Genomic DNA, 10,531 nt, shown 5'->3' with positions numbered 1-10,531 from the left:
TTTTACAGTCTAGAATAGGGGAGATGGGCATCAATAAATATAGAGTTATAGATATGTACATATATATACACAAGTGCTATGGGGTGAGGAAGGGGGGTAGAGCAAAGGAAGCGAGTTGATGCGGAGGGGAGGAGGAGCTGAGGAAAAGGGGGGCGTCATCAATCTCACAACCTATGAGCTCTGTTGCAGTCAAAACAGTGACCAATGTGGTAAAAAGCAACTTAGGGACTCTGCACTCTCTATAAACGTCCAATGAACTGGCCATCTCCCACGGAATGGCGTGACAATGAAAATGAAGTTGTCAAAATAAGGATTCCTTTTCCCTTTTCTAGCCCTCAGGGTTTATGTGTTGGCAGAAATTCAGGGCCAAAGGCTAGTGATTCAGCAATGAACCATGTTACAATCTCTTCAACACATTCAATTGTTTGACTTCCAGAGAGCCTGAACATAGGACAGGAAAAAAAAAAGGAAAAAAATTAATCTAAGGTTAAGTTTATTTCTTTATCTGAGGCAAATATGTAGATCATCACCAACTTTAGTAGGTAGAGATGGCTGGATTTCGAACTCCTTAAGCCCTTCCTTCAAACTGGTGTGCAGGGGCTCTGGGTGTCCCAGGTGCATGAGTGATTTGGGGTGGGCTGACAGGGACTGTATTATGTGCGTTAAGAAGCAGAGACTGTGTTGAGAAGCAGCATGGTGTAATGGTTGCAGCATGCGCCTGGGAGTCAGTAAATCATGGGTTCTAATTCTGGCTCTGCCACTTGTCTGCTGGGAGACCTTGGGCAAGTCACTTTACTTCTCTGGACTTCAGTTACCTCATCTGTAAAATGGGGATTTAGACTGTGAGCCCTATGCGGGACAAGAACTGTGTCCAACCTGATTTGCTGGTATGCACCCCAACGCTCAGGACAGCGCCTGGCATATAGTAAGCACTTAGCAAATTTCACAATTATCAATATTATTATCATTAAGTTCTTTAATGGTCTACAAAGCACAGTGGTCTATTGAAGTTATGTCCCAGTTCAGAATTTCATACATTCCAGAGCCCTTACCCTCGATTTCTCTGACTTCTCCATTTAGTTTTCCTTTCTCTTTGACGCAGAGTATATAGTAAAATTTTACATTTAGTGACAGTCGTGCTTCTTTCCTTCATCTGTGGCCCCGTGGAAAGAGCACAGGCTTGGGTGTCACTAGCCTGCCGAGTGACTTTGGCAAGTCCCTTAACATCTCTAGGCCTCAGTTTCCTCACCTGTAAAATGGGGATTAATTACCCATCTCCCTATTAGACTGTGAGTCCTGACAGGAACAGCGACTGTATCTGACTTTTTTTAAATCTTGAAACCACCCAAGCTCATGGCAAGCACTTAAATACATTATTAGTATTATTCATGTAAGGGTTGGCATGATTTTTAAACAGGATCCTAAACCTGAGGTCTGTTCTTACTTGCTGCTCTGTGTTATCCTCAACTAAATATGTTTTCAAACCAAAAAAAAAAAAATGCCCATTTCCTTCCATAAAGAACAGCTTGGATGGGCTTGTGCATTAAGGATGCATTTTGGATAAGGAAGCAAAACATTTTCTAAAGAAGGTTTACTGCTGTCACAGTTGTCACAAAAATCAAATATCTTTAGTGGCCTGATAGACTTGGATAGAAAATGTTTTTCAGGGAGACAGGCAGTGAGTATTCTTAAAGATACTATTCTTGGATCATTGGTTATTTATTGAGCACTTACTGTGTGCAGAGCACTGGACTAAATGTTTGTGAGGGTGCAGCATAGTTGGCAGACATTCCCTGCCCACAGGGAGCTTCCAGTCTAGAGGGCTTGACAGACATTAATGCAACTGAACTCGATCAAGAATGACAAACCCTCTCCACAGCCTTTACACTGGATTAATACACTGTGCATCTGGTTAATCACGTAGATAAGCCTACAAGCAGGAAAGAGACAGGCTACCTAGTCATCCTTAATTGTTCTGCAACATATGGAATACAAAGAAATTGTCACGGGATCAATCGACATTTATTGAGGCTTGTTGTGGGCAGGGAATGTGTCTACAAACTCTCTTGCATTGCATTTCTTAAGTGCTTAGTACAGTGCTCGGCACAAAGTAAGCCCTCAAATACCATTGACTGATGGAGCCCTTACTTTATGTAGACCACTGTACTAAGCGATTGAGAAGGGGAGATATGACAACAAAGTTGGTAGACATGCTTCCTGCCCACTCAAGCTTAAAGTCTAGAGGACAGGATTCTACTGCTCTCGTCATCATCAAGGGGAAAAAGGAAGAAGTTGACTGTGATTGGGGAAGGTTAGCATGATTCTAGCCAAAACCACCTTAGGCCAACTCCTGAAGTGCACCTTTGATCATGCCCTACAATAATAAAAATGATGATGGCATTTGGTAAGCACTTACCATGTATCAAGCATTGTTCTAAGCTCTGGGATAGATACAAGCTAATCAGGTTGGACACAGTCCTTGTCCCACATAAGGCTCACAGTCTTAATCCCCATTTTACAGATAAGGTAACTGAAGTGAAGAAGTGAAGTGACTTCCCCAAGGTCATACAACAGACATGTGGTGGAATGGGGATTCGAACCCAGGTCCTTCTGACTCCCAAGCCCATATTTTATCCATGTTTTTGCTTTTCAAAAAGGTATTAAATCAGGGATTTGTAATGACCTTGAAGTGTTAGTCATTTGGTCTGTTACATCATGGTGGCTGAATCATATTAAACCAGGTATTTTGTTTAACCCTCTCCCTTCATGTATTCCAAACCATCACTCAAAGCCTTATTAAGGTCACGCTCATCTAAGAGGTCTTCCCTACTGAGTCATCTTTTCCCAAGCTCTCTCTCCCTTTGGTGTCATCTATGCATTAGGATCTGTGACCTTTAGGGATTTTATATTTGCCCCTTCTTCAGCCCCACAGCACTTACATGCATAGCATTAAAATTGATATTATAAATTATTTATGTCTGTCTCCACATCTAGACTGCAAACTCATTGTGGGCAGCGAACGTATCTGCTAACTCTGCTGTATTGTACTCTACCAATCTCTTCATACAGTGCTCTACAGATAGTAAGTAATAATAATAATAATAATAGTACCTAGGGTATTTGTTAAATGCTTACTATGTGCCAGCCACTGTTCTAAGTGCTGGGGTAGATACAACATAATTAGGTTGTTCATGGTCCCTGAGCCATATGGGACTCACAGTCTCAATCCCCATTTTACAGATGAGGTAAATGAGAAGTGAAGTAACTTGCCCAAGGTCACACAGCACAGCAGACAAGTGACAGAGCTGGGATTAGAACCCATGGCCTCTGAATCCCAAGCCCGGGCTCTTGCCACTAGGCCATGCTACTTTTCTAAATGCTTTGATTATTCCATTCACAGCTATTTTCTAAAATGAGAAACAACCTTTCCCAGTCGAAAGATCCAAGGCCTGAGAATCAGAAGATCTGGGTTCTAAACCCAGCTCAGTCTCCTGTCAGCTGTGTGACCTTGGGCAAGTCGCTTCACTTCTCTGCCCCTTTCTTTCCTTATTTGTAAAATGGGGATTCAATACTGTTCTCCCTCCTACTTACAGTCCAACATGACTGTAAACTTATTTTATTTATTGCTATATTGTATTCTCCCAAGAGCTTACTATAGTGCTCTGAAAACAGTAAGCACTCAATAAATATGACTGATTAGTGTGTATCTATCCCAACATTTAGAGCAGTGTTTGACACATGGTAAGCACTTAAATATATAAAAGAGAAGAGTCAGGAACATCAAACAATACTATTTGCTTCAGTTCAGCAGATTGTCTTAAATTGGTTAAGTTCCCCACACAAGAAAAAGCAAAAAAGCGGTGTCTCTGACATTCTTTAATTGTAGCACATCAGTCATTCATTCATTCAGTTGCATTTATTGAGCGCTTACTGTGTGCAGAGCACTGTACTAAGCCTGTATGACAGACAGTCATGAATGTCTCAGAAAGTTCTAGGTAATCAGAATGTGGATCAAAGATTTTTTACAAAAGAACATTATTCTAAAACCTCTGAAATGAGGACCCTTGGGGGGAGAAAAATCAATGAGTGACAATAAATTAAAAAACAAATTCCAATAAGACATTTCCAAAACTCACTAGCTGTTAGCATAATGACAGATTATCACTTGCAATATTTGTGGCACACACCTTATAAACATTCATTTCTAATTTTTCATAGATTATACCTAGGGGAAAAAAAAAACCTCACAATAAAATAAAAAGATGCACAACCCCTCTGGCATCTCACATTGTATTTATATCTTGAGAAATCTTGACATTAGACAAATTAAAAATGAGCTGTCAGAGTCTCTTAATAATTAATGCTTAAATATTAGCTTTTTGGGAAGACTTTTAAGTGCAACACCTTCCATTTAATGTTGAACAGTTTTGTATTTACTGTAATTCCACCTTTCATCCTGAACATCAACCTTTAAATCTTTAATGCTTTAATCCCACTCTTTACTCTGATATCCCATGTGAAATGCTCTAACCTATGTCTGTTCTTTGTGAAAAGGTGGACATTTATACTATAAGGTTACACAGGGGCCATTGTTAATTATTAAGGAAAACAAAGTGCAGCAGCTGAAAAATTGTGCTCCCTCCTAGCATAACATGTTACCTCTAATCTCTATTGACACTAGGGAAAAGAAATAATAAAAAAGGGCTATATACTGGAGATAACCTGTTAAACATATAAGGCAAACAAAAGAATTCGGTAAATTAACCTAATTCATAAACAAAATAAATAAACCTAATTACCTAGTAATGCAAACATGTGTGCTTTCTAACTTAGAAACACCATGGCCTAGGGGATACAGCACAGACCTTGGAGTCAGAAGGACCTGGGTTCTAATTCCAGCTCTGTTACTTGTCTGCTGTGTGACCTTGGTTAAGTCATTTCACTTCTCTGTGCCTCAGTTACCTCATCTTCATTCATTCAGTCATATCTGATTGAGCACTTACTGTGTGCAACACACTGTACTAAATGCTTGGGAGATCTAACAACAAACAGACATATTCCCTGCCTACAAAAGGATCATTTATAAAATGGGGATGAAGATGAGCCCTGTGGGACAGGGACTGCACCCAACCTAATTAGTTTGCACTTATCCCAAGGCTTAGAACTGTGTCTGGCACATAGTAAGTGCTTAACAAATACCTTAATAAATAAAGCTGAAATTGCGGCCACCAGTAGTATGGGAAGTAGAGCAATGTCCCCAAGCCAAGCCCTGGAAGAATACTGTTTTAGTACAGGGAACAAGAAGGCATGAGGAAAGAGATGGAAAGCCTCAGGATGCTGACACTCACTCTCACTGCCTGATACTTCACTTGGAATCCCTTCCCTAAAGGAAGACAGCGAAAAGGGAAAAGCAGGAGTTGCTTTCTGGAGAGCTCAAGGGTAATCCTAGGTGAGAGCAACTAAAACACATCTAACAGGGAGCTGGTGTGACAAACACACAAATCCAGACTGCCCTGGAAAGACTTAAGTTTTAAGGGGAACAGAGGGAGAGTTGTTTTCCAAATGACATCATCAAGTCATGAAGGTGGGGTTCAGACTGGGTTAGACCACTCCCCTTAGTCAGGGGAGACTGGCTGAATTGGGACAATTTAGGAGCCAAGGAACTTTTAACAAGTGTAGTTAAAGCCACAGAGGTTGTTACTCAAGCAATCTATGATATATTTTACCAAGGGGATAACAAAAAAAAACCAGATTCAAAAAACTAAGACTTTAAAATCTGACAACTTGGAATAGCAGTCAGCCACTAAGAGGTTCATCAGAGGCAAAATGTTTCATTTTTTAAAACTACCATCAGCTACCTTAGTGGAAATGGAACTGTTCCAGCTCTATGTGAGGGGGAATTAGAGGAAAGGAAAGCTAGGAATTGCAAAGCCACTGGAGGAGACACTGGCTGCAGAAGCTTTGGAATACTCTCTCGGTGGTACAAATTCCACCCTTCCAGACCTCCTACCTAGAGGTTAGGGCATAAGAAATCAATGCTGGGAGAAGAGAACATTTGATATCTAAATAACTGGAAGAATACATACCTATGATGCTGAAAGGTGAAATAAGAAGGGCTATCACTAGCACCCCATAACACAACACCCAGCCTCCCACTTTTTCAGCAAAGGAATTGAAAATGACTTGCCTCCATATTACTTCATCACCCTTGTTTTATTCCCTCCCCTCTCACCACACCATTCCCTTCACCCTTTCAACAGCAAAGCAGGGCTAATTGGCTGAAACTATTGAGCCCACAAGTCTAATTGGACTTTCCAATCATATAACCAGCTGGGTTGGCTTCACCTCCTGGCTTCCACAGCTGTTGTCACCTCTCTGATTATAGAGAGTCTCACACAATTCACCAGGTACCTCCCACAAGACACTAGAGCTGAGACTGACAATTTAGAAGTAGAAAGTGCACTGCAGAGGAGGCCAAAATACATTGCAGCTCCTGGATAAGTGGTTTAGTGGGAGGACCTGGGTTCTAATCCCAGCTCTGCCATGTATCTGTTGGGTGACCTTGGACGTGTCACTTTTCTGTGCCTCAGCTCCCTCATCTGAAAAATGGGGATTCAATATTCATTCAATCATATTTATTAAGTGCTTACTGTGTGCACAGCACTGTACTAATATCTGTTTTCCATCCTGAGACTGTGAACCCCTACGGGACCTGATTAGTATGTATCTGGTCTGGTGCTTAGTACAGTGTTTGGCTCCTAGTAAGTACTTAACAAATATTATTATTAATAATAATAAACTGAGTTGGTAAAACTGGCTCTAGCCTGAGTCCTACGTTAATAGGGGGTATGCTATTTCCCACTGTGATCTTCAAGTTGTCATAGAATATTCCATGGAAAGAAGTCTCCTTTCAAGGTCATCTCTGATTAATATATGTATGTATATATGTCTTCTATGTAACAGAAAAAAAATAAATTTCATTGTGACCTTTCCTCCAACAATTCTGGATCACCTTGTCTGGTGATATTGAAGTCCTTCCAATAGGACATGAGATGATTTTGGTTATAGCATCACTCCAACGGTCTGCAAAATCACCTATGCATAACTCATCCCCATCGTACAACTTGTTTTAGCTTTAACCAGCATCTACAGTTTCTCTCTTTAGCTCTTTAAACATGACGATTCCCAGGCAAATCCAGGAGCCTCAGCCAAAGAGTTTGATCACTCACTAATGAGATGTGACTTACATTTTCCCATCTCTTTAATGGATTTGTCATTTAATGGCCAACATTTTTTGTTTTAGCCAATTAAAAACATTTACGCATGGCCTGACCTCTGAGAACACCGCAGTCAATTAACAGTATAACATGTCTGTCGCCATTCCTAATGGCTTATAGGTTAAGACCAAGTGGGAAACTGTTTTAGGACATAGAGTCTAGCATCAAGCCCAAAATGTGGAGAAAATGTTCGGGGTTTGACTCATTGATAGAATAAGCCTCACAGTCAAAAACTGCAGAAACACTTTGCCTTTACTATCAAAATGCCATACAGGAAAACACAGTGACTCTGGTCATCAGTACTCAATGAATAGAAACAGGGTTAGCCCAAAATAACTTGAGGAAATGTGGGGAGCAGGGATTATTGGACGAGATGGGCTGTGGGGGCAGAGGGAGTGATAAACATTTTGTAACAAAGAGCCAAACAAAATAAAATTCCTGGGCAATTGTACCAAGAGCCAAACATTCAATTGAGAAGCAGCATAGCATAGTGGATAGAGCATGGTCCTGGGAGTCAGAAGGTCACGTTTCACAGAGAAGCAGAGTGGCTTAGTGGAAAGAGCGCGGGCTTGGGAGTCAGAGGACATGGGTTCTAATTCCAGCTCTGCCACTTGTCAGCTGTGTGACCTTGGGCAAGTCACTTACCTTCTCTGGGCCTCAGTTACCTCATCTGTAAAATGGGGATTAAGACTGTGAGTCCCACATGGGACAACCTGATTACCTTGTATCTATCCCAGTGCTTAGAACCACGCTTTGCACATAGTAAGCACTTAACAAATAACATTATTATGGGTTCTAATCCTGCTACCACCGCTTGTCTGCTGTGTGACCTTGGGCAAGTCACTTCACTTCCCTGTGCCTCAGTTACCTCATCTGTAAAGTGGGGATTAAGACTGTGAGTCCCACATGGGACAACCTGATTACCTTGTACCTACTCCAGTGCTTAGCACTGTGCTTTGCACATAGTAAGTGCTTAACAAATAACATTATTATGGGTTCTAATCCTGCCACCACCGCTTGTCTGCTGTGTGACCTTGGGCAAGTCACTTCACTTCCCTGTGCCTCAGTTACCTCATCTGTAAAGTGGGGATTAAGACTGTGAGTCCCACATGGGACAACCTGATTACCTTGTACCTACTCCAGTGCTTAGCACTGTGCTTTGCACATAGTAAGTGCTTAACAAATAACATTATTATGGGTTCTAATCCTGCCACCACCGCTTGTCTGCTGTGTGACCTTGGGCAAGTCACTTCACTTCCCTGTGCCTCAGTTACCTCATCTGTAAACTGAGGATTGAGACTGTGAGCCCCATGTGGGACAAGGAGTGTGTCCAACCCAGTTTGCTTGTACCCACCCCAATGCTTAGTCCAGTGCCTGGCACCTAGTAAGGGCTTAACAAATACCATAATTATTATTATTATTATTATTATACAAGTTACACGCACATTAACATAGCTTACTTCACCATGAATGTAAAGGTTTTAAATGCCATGACTCCTTCCCCAATTCAATGATTATTTGATGGCAGATGGTCAAGGTTAATAATAATAATAATAATGGGATTTATTAAGCACTTACTATGTGCAAGGCACTGTTCTAAGTGCTGGATTGGGCTCCCAATGTGACGCGTCGATCATGTTGCACATGGCATTAAAACAGTAAGATGAATGATGGCATTTATTAAGTGCTTACTCTGATGATGTCATTGTGTCATGGGGCTCCTTTGTAGCAACAGCTGTTGCTACCTATAAGAGGTGGTGGGCAGGGAAGGCAGAGGAGATAGGGAGGAGCTGAGGAAAAGGGAAGGGAGATATAACATTCATTCATTCATTCAATCATATTTGTTGAGTGCTTACTGTGTGCAAAGCACTGTACTAAGCTCTTGGGAAGTACAAGTCAGCAACATATAGAGACAGTCCCTCCCCAACAATGGGCTCACAGTCTTGAAGGGGGAGACCGACAACAAAACAAAACATGTAGACAGGTGTCAAAACCGTCAGAATAGAATTATAGCTTTATGCACATCATTAATAAAATAAACAGAGTAGTATATATGTACAAGTAAAATAGAGTAATAAATATGTACAAATATATGCAAGTGCTGTGGGGAGGGGAAGGAGGTAGGATGGTGGGGTGATGGGGAGGGGAGGAGGAGAGGAAAAAGGTGGGGTAGTATGGTGTGCTGGCACCGAGAGACATTAATCTCTTCCTTCTTCCCTCCCCATTTCTCCCTTCCTCACTCCAGAGATACAAGAGGGCAGTGTCCATGTGGCTAGGCTCAGGTCACAGCGGTACAACTCGTCCCTCACCACTTCTTTTTTTTTTAGGTATTTGTTGAGTGTTTCCTCTGTGTCAAGCACTGGGGTAGATACAAGTTAGGCTGTATGCATTCCCTACCCCATATGGGGCTCACAGTCCAAGTAGGAAGGAGAATAGGCATTCATTCATTCATTCAATCATATTTATTGAGCGCTTACTGTGTGCAGAGCACTGTCCTAAGGCATTGAATCCTTATGTTGTAGTTGAGGAAAGTGAGGCACAGAGAAGTTAAGAAAATTTCCCTAAGGTCACACAGCAGGCAAGTGGCAGAGGAGGGATTAGAACCCAACTCCTCTGGCTCCAAGGCCCATGCCTTATCCATTAGGCAACATTGCTTCCCTAATCCACTGCAGGGGAGCAGTGTCCTTTTCTCTGTCCCTCAGGGATTATTCCCCTCTCAGGGCCACATCTGGAGAGTTTCCAGGACTCTACCTGTCTTGGCTATGGAAGGGAGAGTCAAGTAGAGGCCTACCCATTCCATTCCTAGCTTGGGCAGTGGTTAGCAAGTGGAAGACAATCTGCTACAAATCAAAACTGACCCGTGCCAGGCATCAGCAGCATGGGAGAAAGTCGAGGGTGGAGACTTGAGGAAGGTGGCAATGGTAAACTGCTTCTGTATTTTTACCAAGAAAACTCTATAGATGCACTACCAGAACATCTGCGGATGGAGAGCGGGGCGTTCTGGGAGAGATGTGTCTGTGGTATAGTATGGGTTGGAAACCACTCGATGGCATAAGACAAGAACTGTGTGATGAGGACTATATTAAACACTTGGGAGGGTACAGTCCAATAGATCCCTGTCCACAAGGAACCTATTGGTAATAAGTTCTTAGTTCAGTGCTTTGGACACAGTAAGCACTCGGTAAACACTGATGCTTGATTACAAATGATGAAAAGCAAATTGTAGATTGAACAGAGATACCCAAAGTGCTAAT

General features: G+C 41.9%; 1 non-coding gene across 1 annotated transcript; it reads left to right on the top strand.

Annotated features, from left to right (window-relative positions):
• The first annotated feature begins 9,987 nt into the window (after positions 1 to 9,987).
• Positions 9,988 to 10,125, top strand: LOC119927796. The gene has a single exon (XR_005450766.1). It is a non-coding gene; the product is annotated as a small nucleolar RNA SNORA7 (small nucleolar RNA).
• Positions 10,126 to 10,531: the final 406 nt, after the last annotated feature.

The sequence above is a fragment of the Tachyglossus aculeatus genome, chromosome 4 (genome assembly GCF_015852505.1).
Source record: "Tachyglossus aculeatus isolate mTacAcu1 chromosome 4, mTacAcu1.pri, whole genome shotgun sequence".
NCBI classification, from domain to species: domain Eukaryota; kingdom Metazoa; phylum Chordata; class Mammalia; order Monotremata; family Tachyglossidae; genus Tachyglossus; species Tachyglossus aculeatus.
This window is presented reverse-complemented; position numbering and strand designations above follow the sequence as displayed.